This window comes from Castor canadensis, chromosome 1, assembly GCF_047511655.1.
Source record: "Castor canadensis chromosome 1, mCasCan1.hap1v2, whole genome shotgun sequence".
NCBI lineage: Eukaryota > Metazoa > Chordata > Mammalia > Rodentia > Castoridae > Castor > Castor canadensis.
Genome location: NC_133386.1, coordinates 134194666 through 134209658, shown reverse-complemented (window position 1 = coordinate 134209658; position 14993 = coordinate 134194666). Strand labels below are relative to the sequence as shown.

Sequence of the window (14993 nt, the reverse complement as noted above, 5' to 3'; positions counted from 1 at the left end):
CCCTGATCCTTGATGATTTTGGTCATTATTGACAGTATAGTAATGCACATCTCCCCTTTCATATAACAACAAAAATTAAAAATCACTGTAGGGTTAACATAGCAAGATTGCCATCCATCTTTAAGGAAATACTTAGATGCTTACAGTAATGGAAGTAAAGTTAGACGCACAGGTTATTAAGACTATGGCAGATGATGTGAAAGGATAGTGTCTAGGAAGGACATGTCTAAGATGACTGAGCCAAAGACACTGGTTAATTTTTTCCTACCATAGAGCCTCAGACCCTAGAAGAGCAAGATCTCTAAATCACATGCATAGTTCTTCAGCAGAGGGTTTCCCAGACTTCCTGAGGCATAGAGAGATGGTTTGTGCAGTCTCCCCATCCTAAGTCAGGACATTTGAAACATGGGACTCTGAGATACATGCAGGAGCTGACAAAGGGAGACCACAGTAGGCAGGAGCAATTGTGAGATATTAAATGTGTTCCTTTTTAAAGAATCTGAGAATCCTATGTGAATTTTTCACAGCTTTGAAATGACCACATATTTTATTTGGGCATTCCAAATCATCTCCTTTACAGAACCCTGGAGTATGGGGACAGTCACCATGAGTTTGCACAGACTGGGGAACAGAGCAAGGCTTGGAAGTTTCTATCATATACAATTGTCAAGAATGGCTGTAAACAGCCCATTGTCCTCACACAAGTGCAGACTGCTGTGGAAGTCCTTGTTGCAGTGCATGATGGCATTTATCAGTGATAGGTTAATGGAAATAACATAATGGTGGTAAAGAATAAAAGGGTACACTTATAAAGACCTAGAAAGAGTAAGAGGACACACTGTACATGAGCATCTGTTCTTCATACTCAGAGTCCATCACAAGGGTCAGCACCTTGTGAACAGCAATAGTGTGGAGACTGCACTCTTAATCAATGCCCAAAGAAAGGCAGAATATTGTGGTGCAGACAGAGGTTCTCTACAAGGCCCAGGGGTCTTCCTTTTAGAAGACCTTCTCTTATAAGAGAAGGACAAGCATGAGGACGGTGCTAGGTTACCTCATGCCTGTGGCAAATGCCATGGCTATCATGACAATAAACACCAATGCAGTCACAAATGCATCAGCACAGAACAAGGGACCTAAACTTTTTCTTCCTGTCCTCAGCTCTTCAGAGAGGCACCATGGAAACACAGTGTCACAAAGATTAGCTTTCAAGAAAAGACAGTGGTAAATGCTTTCAGCAGCATGTTTCCTCAAAGAAATATGAATGTGTGGTTTGTCAAAAATAAAACCAGGTCAACTTTTAAAATCACAGAAACTCATTGGGCATACAAAGAACAGTTGGGGAACCTGGAGCGCTCGAACCAAAAGTGGTAAGAGGCCTCACAGTAAGACAGCTGCTTATAAAGTGCAATGGAGAAGAATTTTGGCCATTTTTGTGATGAGCTATTAGACATTAACTTTCTTTTAAGGAAAGCAGAGCTGTTTAAGCTGATTTGTCGATAACTGATCGGTTTGATTTCACTGAGTCATGCTGACTAAGATGTATAGCTGATATTTTGCTAGTGCTTCCCAGAAATCAGGATGACAGGTGGTACTAAATGGCTGTGGGCAGTTGTCTTTGGGATATATCTAAAGTGTACCTCCATGTCTATTTTTAGCAACCCCTTTTTGTGGTCCTCTCAATTGAACTAAGAATGTGATCAACTATTTACTGTTACTAGCTTTTTTTTTTCTGTAGACAGCCATAGGTCCTACACTAGAGTCTTAGTAGGATCTGTTCATGCTTATTGTCCTTGATGCTTCTGTTTTTCTGTCATTATGGACATCATCTGGAGAGTCAGCAGATGCTGACAGCATTGATGACTTGAGAGAGGGTGACAGACGAATAATCAGGATAAACCGAGAGTTAGGAAAATACACCGGACATTAATTGCATATATTAATTGGAAGATGCTGTAGATGGCTATTTTGTAAAGGAAGTGTTTCTGGCTTTGGAAACCGCAAGTACTCTGAATATATACAAGACACCAGGCTGCACACCTTCTTCACCAGACACCTCCTCAACATGAAGCTGAGGGGGGATTGGGGACCAATGCTCACTGACATTGAAATGCACTTACCAGCGATGGTCCTTGCCATTGTTTATCACCACAGTTCAGTCTGGGCTGAGTGTGTTAGAGCGGGCATGCCTATGGCAAGAAACTGCTCAGAGCCTGATGCCCAGGGAGCTTCCAACAGCTGACCAACTCCTTACATTTTTATTCCTAAAGCTAAACAAATTTCCACAGGGTTTTAGTTTTATAGAGAATATGGGCTATGTACCTTTACTTTTATTTATTTAAGTTTTTGGCCATACTGGAGTTGAACTCGGGGCCTTGCACTTGCTAGACAGCCGCTCTACCAGTTGAGCCATGCCCCCAGCCCTTTTTGCATTGGTTGTTTTTGAGATAGGGTCTTGCTTTACGCCCAAGCCAGCCTAGACCATGACCCTCCTATTTGTGCTTCCTGCCATTGGTAGGACGACAGGCGTGCACCATGGAAACCAGCCACTGGTTGAGATAGGTCTTTCAAAATATCTTCACCTCCCACCACCTCAAACTACTGATCTCCTCCTTTTGAGTAGCAAGGATTATAGGCGTGAGTCACCACACACCATGATAAACCTCATTTTAAAAAATGTTTCAGAATCAGAAACAGGAAGGTCTTGTGACAACTCTGAGATATCACAGGTCAACCCAATTGTGCCTGCTGAGAGGAGAGATTTTACAGTGATCTGAAAAGTGGTTTGACCATAGACATTTATGGCACTGATATTAGAAGAATGCATAGATTCTGAAATTGGTTGTATTCTATACTGTAAAGATGGACATATATGCATAACTTTTCAAGTGCATATGCATGAGGGTGACTTTCTTAGAAAACACATTGATCCCTTTCTCTCTCTTTTCTACCTGGCTTCAGTGGCTTTCACTCTCCAAGGAACACCTTCGCAAGGAAGCATCATTCTATCTCGCCATCCTGGCTGGTTTCCAGTCAGATCTACCAGGGGGACATTTCTACATGCTCTGCCTGCTGTGATCAATGGAGGCAGAATGGTCATGAATTTGATGATTTTCCTCCATGTCTCCTTTGTCAGCTTCCAAGAGGAGAGCCACAGGGCTACCACTGGATTGGAATAACCTGTGCGGTGATTTATGCTAGCATTACAGTCAACTTCTTTCTCTGAAGAATCTCCCTTCAGGATTGGTTCTCTAAAGTTGCATGATTTACTCTTGCCTCTGGAATTGAAGAATTCCTCTCTGGGGGTGCTGAGTAAATGCTATCTCCTTACACCACCATTGCAAAGGCTGGTGAGATGGTGCCCAATGATGACCTCACAAGTTGTTACGTTTAGGAAGAAGATAAAGCACATGCACATGTTAATTATGATAATTTTGCAGACACTCAAAAACATAATTTTGATCTTCAAAAGACCAAACTGTATTCGCACTAATGGACATGTTTTTCTGTCCTACTCCCAAGGGCTGGTGCAAAACTAGTGCTTATGATCTAATGTAGGCTAAGATTTACCAACTTTCTCCTCCAAGTTCACAAAGCCATGGCAGGGGCTTGGTGTGCTGTGGGAATAAATGTTGTGCAGCAAGTGACTGGTAAAGTTTTGAAAATTGGGAAGTTTGGCATTTCAAAGCCATTCCCAATGAGCCTTTTTGTGATATGTTCACCAACCCCACCGTAACCAAGGGGACTCTAGTTCCCCAGCAGTGTGAGATTATCAGAGAGTAACAGAACATGTTGGGCTTGTTGCTCTGCCGAGGGTTATTTTGAACCACCAGCATATTCATAACAGGGCTCCTAGAGAGGGAAAGCTGAACCGTGGTGTCCAATCAGGAGTTTTGCAGCCACCAGTTTTCACCTTCCTGGTATACATTCTCCTGAGAATCCAGAGTTGATGGTGTGCTGCAGCTTGTTAGAAGGACAGCCAGAGGTTCCACATTTTTGGCGCCTGCCTTCCCACAGTACCTATTACAGAGAAGGCCTGGCCCTGATATTGCCAGCCACACACAGGAGGGGGGACACCCATCAATGGGTAATTACCAAGGAGAACATTCCAGTGAATTGTCCCCTGGGAATCACACTGAGAGCTTATTTCTGCAGACCCCAAGTATTATATCTCTAACCGATGGTAGTGCTCATGATAATGGTGCCACAGTGAACACAGGGAAGAGCGGCAGAGTCAATTTTGACAAGTTAAAGGCCCCCAAGTTTGATTATTTCAAAAGGAGGGAAAATGAGCCCTCAGGCTTTGTTGTGCAGCAGCAAGCTGTCATTTGTGGTAAAGGCCATAGGGGATAAAGAAAAATAAGAAAGAAACTCTGCTAAGGGGCTCTACCTATAGGATTAGTATGACTTTAAAGCATGCTTTTCTGGCTGCTGAACACTTTGGAAGGCACTGTTTCTTCTGCCTGTGATCCATGGAGTCCATCGTGCAATACTTAATGAGGCAGGGCAGTGGCTCTGAGCATATTGCAATAGGTAATAGCAAAGATCAGAACAGGTCTTCATTAAGAATATTGTTACCCTAACTAAACTCATTCTAAATACAGTGAACCAGAGCAAGGCAAGACACTCTACCCATATAATCACAAAATATGTACTTCATCTTACCACCTAAGACAAGTTACAGATACCTATATAGGCCAAATAAATATATTCATCCACGCATGTTTCCTTCTGGAAGACTTTCATGGTGCCAACTGGTTGATCCTGCAGAAACCACCAGGTAAATTAAATGCTGCAGAGACTCCTTGACATTTTGCTCCCTTGACAAACTTCCACAAAAAGCAAGTGTCTTTTTACTCAGTTGGTTGATTCTGAGTGTCTCAAGGGCTGCTCATGCTGGGAGGCTGAAAGAAAGATAATCTTCTAGTGACCTGGGTTCACACACCTTTGACCACACAAGCTCCACAGGTCTCATGTGTGCTAGGGAATCTGAGTCTATTGAAATTACTTACATGGGCATCCTGCAAACAAAGCAAACCTATAAATAATCTAATATAAATCTAATCTAATCTAAATAACATCAGGCATTGCCATCAACACTAAAAGCGTAAACATTGTCTATTGACCCAAGCCAGATCTACAGTTTAAACAAAGGTGGCCACCACCCAGCAAAAGTACCATGAGACAGTAAGATTCCTCAACCTTGAGTAAGTGCTATGGTTACTCTGGTTCTGAGAGCACTAACCAGTTGTTAGTGGAATGTAATAAAAAGTTGCACCTGGTCAACTGTCATCAGCTGGAACAAATAAAGAACATGCAGGTACTCCCTCTACAGAGGAAAATACTTCTTACTTTTACCCACCATCTAGACCTATGCAGTTCAATGTCATTGCCACTAGCTGCATGGGGCCACCAAGCCCTAGAAATGTGGCAGCTCTGAAGTGAGATGGCTGTGAACATAAAATATATACCAGATTTCAAAAGTATAGCATTAAAAGCATAAATTTTAATATTGATTAATGAACTTTAATATTGATTACATGTTACAAATATATTTTTATGTATTTAATTAATAAAACTATATATTTATACTTAATTTCTTTTTACTTTTTAAATATACCTGCTAGAAATTTTTTTAGTTGCATGCAAGGCTTGCATTTGTAACTGGTGTTGCATTTCTATCCCTTAACAGGGACAGAAATTTCATCCTGCTCTGTTTTAAAAAGAATGGAAAAGAAAGTCTGTAGCTGTGCCTAACATGCATAGAAGTGCAAGCAGAGGATGCCATTAGGTCACCTTTCCTGCCAATATGCCCATCCTGCATGCTGGAGATTCCAAACTTGTCCCACATCTGCAGAAATCTTGGTTGAGGTGAATTTGTACTATAGAGAAACCTAAAGCTCCTGTTAGATAAGATGCAGCCACATAAGCAAGTAGCTGTGAGATCCAGGGAGGGTTATGGAGTCACTGCTGACCTGGATTGCTTTGTTTGCCATGCCGTCAGGTACAAAGCAAGCCTAGCCCAGGAGAAGGACAAGCCCACCCTGTCTTAACCATGTCCAGGGGCTTTCCTGAGGGAGAAACACACTTGATGGAGGCACAGAGGGAAGGTCAGCTTCCCAGACATACTCATCTGGTGAACGTGTGAAGTGAAAGATGCCCTGATGTTGAATGAGCTCAGCAGCCAATGGGAAAGGCATGGCTTGTTTTGTAAAAGGAAAAGAACTTTTAAGCTTCCTGCTTTTCTTCTTTTAAAACAAAATTAGATAAATGTCTTCATTTATTATTGTGGGGAGTAGGTTTGTGTTTAAAGAAAGGGTGAAATTTTTCCCATAGGGAAACACAGAGGAAACAAAATAGCATGAGTCAGTATATGACTGACAGATTATAATCTTCTTTACAATGTTGGTTGATGGAACTCCTGGTGGGAGACTCCCAGCCACAGAGAGAAGACAGGTGGCAGGCTATTGCTACCCAGTACAAGTTGTTTTATTTATAAAATAAATAACCTTTCTGTTATTTAGACAGAAGCTACAATTCATTTTTACCTTCTGGATAAAAAAAGAAGAAAGAATCCTTGCCAATGTTGATATAAGAAATGAACTTTTAAAAATCACGTGTTCACAATGGAATTTTATGCAGCCATAAAGAAGAACGAAATGTTATCATTCCCTGGTAAATGGATGGAATTGGAGAACATCATTCTGAGTGAGGCTAGCCTAGCCCAAAAGACCAAAAATCGTATGTTCTCCCTCATATGTGGACATTAGATCAAGGGCAAACACAACAATGGGATTGGACTTTGAGCACATGATAAAAGCGAGAGCACACAAGGGAGGGGTGAGGATAGGTAAGACACCTAAAAAATTAGCTAGCATTTGTTGCCCTTAATGCAGAGAAACTAAAGCAGATACCTTAAAAGCAACTGAGGCCAATAGGAAAAGGGGACCAGGAACTAGAGAAAAGGTTAGATCAAAAAGAATTAACCTAGACGGTAACACACACGCACAGGAAATTAATGTGAGTCAACTCCCTGCATAGCTATCCTTATCTCGACCAGCAAAAACTCTTGTTCCTTCCTATTATGGCTTATACTCTCTCTATAACAAAATTAGAAATAAGGGCAAAATAGTTTCTGCTGGGTATTGAGGGGGTAGGGGGGAGAGGGAGGGGACAGAGTGGGTGGTAAGGGAGGGGGTGGGGGCAGGGGGGAGAAATGACCCAAGCCTTGTATGCACATATGAATAATAAAATAATAAAAAAATAAAAATACTTTCAAAAAAAATCACGTGTTCATAGCCACATGGAATAGAATGTGAAATATTCCTGTTCTGAAATGTTACTGGTACTTACTTTAAAGTAGATTGTGGAGTCTTAGTTTTTAGGCAAATGTCTAAAGAAGCTTTAAAAAAAATAAAAGAACTGATTCATGCTAACACACCAGGTAATAAACATCCATAAGCCACAGCAATCCTCAAGAAAGGGAAAAGGAAAATATAAAGCTTTTTACAGAAGAATGTTAGGCAGTGGATGTAAATGGAATAATGGAATTAGAGTCATTATTTTCTAACTATTATAATAACCGTTTTAGGAAAACATCATCAATGCTTGTTAAAATCAGTAGGTAAAAGTTGGTTAGGGAAGAGGATATTTACATGATGCTAAAGTATGAGCCCCAAATTTTTTTGTTGATATAAACATGAAAGTACACTTTGGTAATGAAAGAATCTAATAATCACTCCCTTAATCAAATGATAATGTTTAGATCATTAATTGTACAAAATACTGGATTTCGAAGACTTAATATTAGAAAAAAGAATGTAAAATACCTCATATGGATTGCATATTACAATGATAATCTTTTGGGTACATTGGATTAAATGAAACAATATCAAAATTAGTATCACCAGATTTATTTTACTTTCTGAAGGACTTAGCTTTAAAGTTTTCCAGGTGTATCAAATTTTGATACTTCAAGAGCCAGCAAATTAAAGATAAATGAAATTGACATCCAAGTCACTCCCCAACAGTGCTTCAACTGAGTTGGACCTATATTGTCGCTATAATTAAGTAACAAACTCAATAAGCTTTCATTAATGGTGGCAAGTGTTGCTTTGCTGACAGGTTAGGCACACATTTAATTGGGAGATGGGTTATGAAGCAGGTCTGCAGAAGCCCCTCTGCTAGATGGGAATAGTGGATGCTCCTATAAATAACCGTTGTTACTCATTAATACAATTCAGCACAGGAGGATCCACCATTCCTGGAGATGGTGTCTTCTCACCAATGCTTTTCTCAGTGCACTGTCAAAGAGGAGAGGTCTACCTCTGACTCCATTTGTTCTCTGAACTATAATGAATCTAAAAGTCTCTCTCTCTCTCTCTCTCTCTCTCTCTCTCTGTGTGTGTGTGTGTGTGTGTGTGTGTGCATGTTTGAAACATTCTGAAAAAAATTCTAAAAAAACCTTCTGAGTGATCATGCATTCCTCTACAGGCAACTCATAATGCTAACTGTTCAACTTTTTCTTTGGAAGATGCATTGTTTGTCTGAATATTTTTTAGTTGTTATGAAGTTATTTCTTGATTTTCTCTTACATTCTTTAGAGGTCCTGTTGCAGGAATCTCAAGCTGAGTTACAGGACACTGAGGCAGTTTATCAGGAAGCAATGTTTATTGTGTCAGCACAGACCCAGCAGACTCGTGTCCAAAGGCTGAGCCCTGAGAACAAAGGGGTCTCACCTTATGTACCCTTGCAAGCAGGTTACAGAAGTAAAAAGCAAAGCTCAACCCACTTGTGGCTGCATGTGATTTCACTGGCTATTTCATTTCCCCAGTGCTATATGACCTTCATGTTTCAATTCTTTAAGTTTTATCTTTCTCTTTGCCATCCGTTCTCCCTGTCTCGTCAGAACACAGCCTGTCTGTTTCTTTTCTGACCCTCCTCCCTGCTACAGTCCCATTCCCCACCCCACCACCCACACACACATTTTTTGGATTGAACTCAGCCCCTTGTGTGTGCTATTCAGGAACTGTGCCACTGAGCCACTTCACTTCCCATTCATCTTCTGATCAATTTCCTTATTCAACAGTTTTACAATTTCTCAATACATCCATGATCAGACTTTGTAACTCATATGAGACCTAAAATTATTTCTTTCAAGAGACAGAGACTTTCAAAATAAACTCTGAAAACTTTTCCTCATCCTTCCACAGTCACTACTGAAGTTCCCTAAAACCATATTAATCACAAATATGAGTCCTTTCTGATCTTGCCACCACTTCAAATTCCTGCCTCAGAAAACCATTTGTTCTTAAATATTCCTATTTCTCAGAAAGCACAGGTTTATATTCACAATGAGAAACAAGGGGAAAAGTTTATTCAATATTGACTTGAGAGTCCTCACCAATGCAGTAAGGCAAGGACAATAAATCCAACGTGTAAAGATAGGAAGAAGCAAAACTTTCATTTTTCACAGATTACTAGAATTAAAGATGGATTTTGTCGTGGCCATTGAAGACAAGGACAGTATATGAAAATTGTTCTTCTGTGTACTAACAATAAACAATTGGAAAATGCATTTAGAGTAGTAGCTAAAAATGAGTATAAATTTAGTAAAACATTTTCAATACTGTTACATTGAAATCTGTTGAACCAATCTCCATTCCTAAATCAATAGAAAGATAAACCATGTTCATGAATTGGAAAATTCAAGATTGTTAAGATGTCAATTATTTGCAAATTGATCTACAGATTCAACACATCTCAATCAAAATTTCCATTGGAGATTAAATAGTTGATTCTAAAATTTTTTGTGGAAATGCAAGGAATTAGAATTGCCAAGAATATTTTGAAAGAAAATAAAGTTAAAGGGCATAAGTACTAGTCTTCAAAACTCACTAAAAAGCTATGATATTAAAATTTTATATAAGCAAGAGGATAGAGAAATAGACCAATGAATGAAATAGAAAATCAGAAACATAGCTACACTTATATAGTCACTTTATTTTTCTAATGAAAGCACTACCACAATCTAGGAGAAGGATGGCCTTTCAAATAATTTTTGCTGGAACAATTATATATTCATATATTTTAAAAACCATTGATTTATTCTTCTCAGTATACACAAAATTAACTTCATACAGATCATAGTGCTCAATGCTAATGATAAAATAAAAATTTCAGAAGAAAATATCATTATGATTTCAGGGTATTCACAGTTTTGTGAAACAATGCAGCAAAGTACTAACCATACAAGAAAAAATTCATCAACACAACTTATTTAAAAGAACTCTGTTCTTTAGTAGAATTTTAAAAAATACCATTAAGAGACAGAGGTACCCTCCGACCCACCACGGGAGCCAGGTGTGCCGCCCGCCTCTGCTGCACGGATCCCTGCCCTCGCTGGATGGCGGCAAAGCCCTGGGCAGCCACCACACCGCCTCGCCCTGGAATCTCAGCCCCTTCTCCAAGACGTCCATCCACCACGGCTCCCCCGGGCCACTGTCCGTCTATCCCCCGGCCTCATCCTCTTCGCTGGCAGCGGGTCACTCCAGCCCGCACCTCTTCACCTTCCCGCCCACCCCGCCGAAGGATGTCTCCCCGGACCCGTCGCTGTCCACCCCGGGCTCGGCCTCGGCTGGTTCGGCCCGGCAGGATGAGAAAGAGTGCCTCAAGTACTAGGTGCCGCTGCCCGACAGCATGAAGCTGGAGGTGACACACTCCCGCGGCAGCATGACCACCCTGGGAGGGGCGTCGTCGTCTGCCCACACCCGATCACTACCTACCCGCCCTACGTGCCCGAGTACAGCTCCGGACTCTTCCCACCCAGTAGCCTGCTGAGGGGCTCACCCACCGGGTTCGGATGTAAGTCCAGGCCCAAGGCACGATCCAGCACAGAAGGCAGGGAGCGTGTGAACTGCGGGGCGACCTCAACCCCACTGTGGCGGAGGGATGGCACTAGGCACTACCTTTGCAATGCCTGCGGGCTCTACCATAAAATGAACGGACAGAATCGGCCGCTCATCAAGCCTAAGCGATGGCTGTCGGCAGCAAGAAGGGCAGGGACGTCCTGTGCGAACTGTCAGACCACCACTACCACGCTGTGGAGGAGGAACGCCAATGGGGACCCTGTGTGCAATGCCTGTGGACTGTACTACAAGCTGCACAATATTAACAGATCCCTGACTATGAAGAAGGAAGGCATCCAGACCAGAAATCGAAAAATGTCTAGCAAATCCAAAAAGTGCGAAAAGGTGCACGACACGCTGGAGGACTTCCCCAAGAGCAGCTCGTTCAACCCGGCCGCCCTGTCCAGACACATGTCATCCTTCAGCCACATCTCCCCTTTCAGCCACTCCAGCCACATGCTGACCACGCCCACGCCCATGCACCCACCGTCTGGCCTCTCCTTCGGACCTCACCACCCTTCCAGTATGGTCACCGCCATGGGTTAGAGTGAGCCCTGCTCAAGGTGCACATGTCTCCGAGCAAGAGAGAGAGACAGAGAGAGAGAGAGAGAGAGTCCCTCGACCCCTTCTACTTGCATTTTTTTGCAGGAGCAGTATCATGAAGCCTACATGTGATGGATATTTGTTTTTGAAGGCAGAAAGCAAAAGGATGTTTGCCACTTTTGCAAAGGAGCTCACGGTGGTGTCTGTGTTCCAACCACCGAATCTGGATTGCATTTGTGAAAAAGCCATTCAGACTCACATTCCCTATTTAACAGGGTAGCTAGTGCTGTGAAAAAAAAAATCGCTGAACATTGCATATAACTTATATTGTAAGAAATACTGTACATTTGAGGAAGACTTCATTGCACCTGGGTAGCTGTAAGAAAGGCATGAAGAATGCCAACAATTTTAAGGAATATGGGAAGGAAAGTATGGAAATTCAGAAGGAAGTAGGTCTGATATCAAATGGACAACCTGCCAGTTTTGTTTCCTCTCACTGGCCACAGTTGTTTGATGCATTAAAAGAAAAAAAAATTTTTTTTAAAGAAAATAGAAAAAAAAAAGAAAAAAAAAGTTGTAGGCAAATCATTAAAAGCTGTGGATTCTGGAAGGAAATACAGGTCCGGGCACACAAATTGCCAGTGAGGCTTTGGAATGTCATTTCTAGGCCTACATGCTTTGTGAACAAGTCTCTGTAATTGTTTGTATGTACAATCCAAAGCTCCAAAATAAGAAAAGATGTAGATTTATTTCATCGTATTATACAGACTGAATTGTACAAATTTATTTACTGCTAGTATTAAGAACTGCTTTTTTTTTTTTTTTGGTTTTAATGTTTTCCTTCTTTCTCAATTTTCAGTTGAATAAACTAGATTATGTTAAGTTGACTTAAAAAAATTAAAAAATAAAAAATACCATTAAGAAAATAAAAAAGCAACCATTTACTGGAAAAAGGTATTTGGAACATTATATCCAACAAAGGACACATATTTGAATATATAAAGAAATCTTACAAATCAATAAAGAAAAAAACAGTACAATATTAAAAAATGGGCAAAGATTTAAATAAGCTCTTCACAAAAGAGAATAAACAAATATCTGATAAACATATGAAAAGAAGTTATGCCTCCTGGCTTCTCAGAAAAATACGAATTAAAACCACAGAAAGGTCTAACTATACACCCACCACAACAACTGAAACTAAGACTGAGAATTTTAAGTGTTAGTGAGGATAAAAACAACCAGAGCTGATGTAAATGACTAGAGCTAGTGTAAATGGATAAGCCATTTTGGAAACAGCAATACTTATAAACACCTAATATCGAAGGAAAGAAGTATGTAATACAATCAACAAAAGACATACTCAAGGATATTGACAGTAGTTTTTGCCATAATTGTTCCCAAGTGGGATCTAAGTGCCCACCATCAGAAAAGGGAAAATTGTGATATACATCCAATCAGAATTGAGAAAAAGAAAGAACTACCTCACACACTTGTATGAATCTCACAAAGTATGTGTTGCATGAAACACACCTAACACAAAAGAGTACACAACAGCATGACAGGATGATTCTATTTACATAAAGTTCAAGAATAGGCCAAATTAACTGCTGATTATAGAAGTTAGAATTAGTTACTACTTTGGGAGCTTACCTGGGGAAATAATGGACTTTCAAGGGTTCCCTCACATGCTCCCTTCTTGAGCCCTGCATAGTCCTTCATATCCCTTATGTGCTCGCATTTTGATATATGGTATTGCACTTCAGAGCACGTGCTTCTTTCAGCCTGTTGTTTAGTGTGTCCTCCAAGCAAACCATGAAGAGTCCAGCAGAATTATACCTCGCCTATCTCTTCATCTCCAAACTATTCTAATTACAGGTGCTCCTCAGCTTACAATGGGGTTACATACTGATTGTAAGAATTGTAAATCAAAAATATTATCAATTGAAAATGCACTTTTTTTAAAAATGTTCAAGATAAATCCAAAAGGTTTATTGCACCAAATGCCACAGAGAAATGGACCAAAATAATACATAAACAAATTTTAAGAAAAATTTCCACACATTGTCATTGGTATCCATTCAGCTGATCAAATACATAAAGTATTACCAATTTCTCTTAATAGAGTTTCAATATAACAAATCCCAGAATCTTCTTCTTTTTAAGTCACCACCTAAATTTAAGCTTATTGCAATCTTACTTCCCAGATGTATGGTTTAGCAAATTTTGACATTTAAAAGTTAACATTCAGAGGTGGCTGCTTGACTTAGGCAACAATTGTCTTACTATACCCTCTCCCCAAGTATAATAAAAACAAAGGGTTCACATTAACTAGGAGAAGCTGAAGACTCTCTCAATTTAATGGTGAAAGTATGCATGAACAGTATTTCCCCAAAGTTCGTATTAGTGGAAAAATGTAGACATTTTTTAAAAGAATCTGAGGACCATTTATATTCTGTATGTACAACCAACTCTAGTGAGGAACCTGAAAAGCTACAGACTAAATTTATATAAAATCGGAGGACCTAATTGTAAGAGCCCAAAGAGCAGTTCAGTATCTTTTAGCAAGTGGGGAATTTCCTCCCTCCAAAAAAGCTATTCTGAAAAATATGGTAAGTTTAAAAAGTTGCAATGTGTAAACGGCAGTTTCATGGGCTGTGAAAAGATTATCGTTATTTTCATTAAAAAAACAGCACACTTCAGAAAAATGGACTGAAGCCTGTACAAAAAGCTATTTGGCACTGATAAAAATAAAATACTTTAGAATTATGCACAAGTATGGAAGCTACATTTTGAATTTTCATTGTCATGTTTAAAGCATACACAGTTACCTTTACATTCATATCACCTATGGATTTATTAAAAATAAAGTTGCAACATGCTAGAAAGAGCATACCACAGGCACAGCCACACACTTCTGCTGTCACGCCTTGCGAGCTCGCTTAGAAAAGTTGCACTCAACAGGTAAGACGAAGCTGAAGACACCCTAAAGGTGGAATCCTGTCAACTGAGGTATATTTCTTTCTTCATTAATTTTTTTTTTCTTGAGGTGGGCATGGGAAAGGGTGGGATCCCTTTCTTGACTCTTTGTGGTGACAGAAGGAAGCCACTGGGTGGTGTGTGAGTGGGTGTTATCGCAACAGAAATCCATGAGGTTTTTCTTCTTTTTCTCTTTTGGGAAGAAGGTGAATGTAAGTTAAAGAAAACTTGAATGTTCAGTATTTCAGGGAGGCTTATCAAGAGTAGCACGTTCGTGGTTTGTTTCAACAGACTTAGGATTAGGCTCTGACCGGAGTCCTGAGTGTCACTGAGACAACCGCCACATGTGACCCACCTGTAGTCTCCCAACACACGTTTTTCTGACGAGTTTTGGAACACCGGAATGAGGCAAATTAAAGTGTCAGGCCTTGGGGGCGGGGCTAAGTTTTTACATATGGAGCCGAAACTCTTGCAGCTCAGTCTCTGTGGATGGGAACTGGTTTTGTGTGGAGTTGTCTTCTCTGAAAGCCTGGAAGGTGGTGACTGACGCAACGTACCCACAGC

At 40.4% G+C, this 14993-nt stretch overlaps 1 long non-coding RNA gene and 1 pseudogene across 1 annotated transcript in view; one reads left to right on the top strand and one right to left on the bottom strand.

The window, feature by feature from the left end:
- LOC141425727 (uncharacterized) overlaps nucleotides 1-14993 on the bottom strand; it is a 457749-nt gene that overhangs the window by 421432 nt on the left and 21324 nt on the right. The gene's annotated exons all lie outside the window — the stretch shown is intronic.
- Nucleotides 5374-12246, top strand: LOC109702422 (trans-acting T-cell-specific transcription factor GATA-3 pseudogene; annotated as a pseudogene).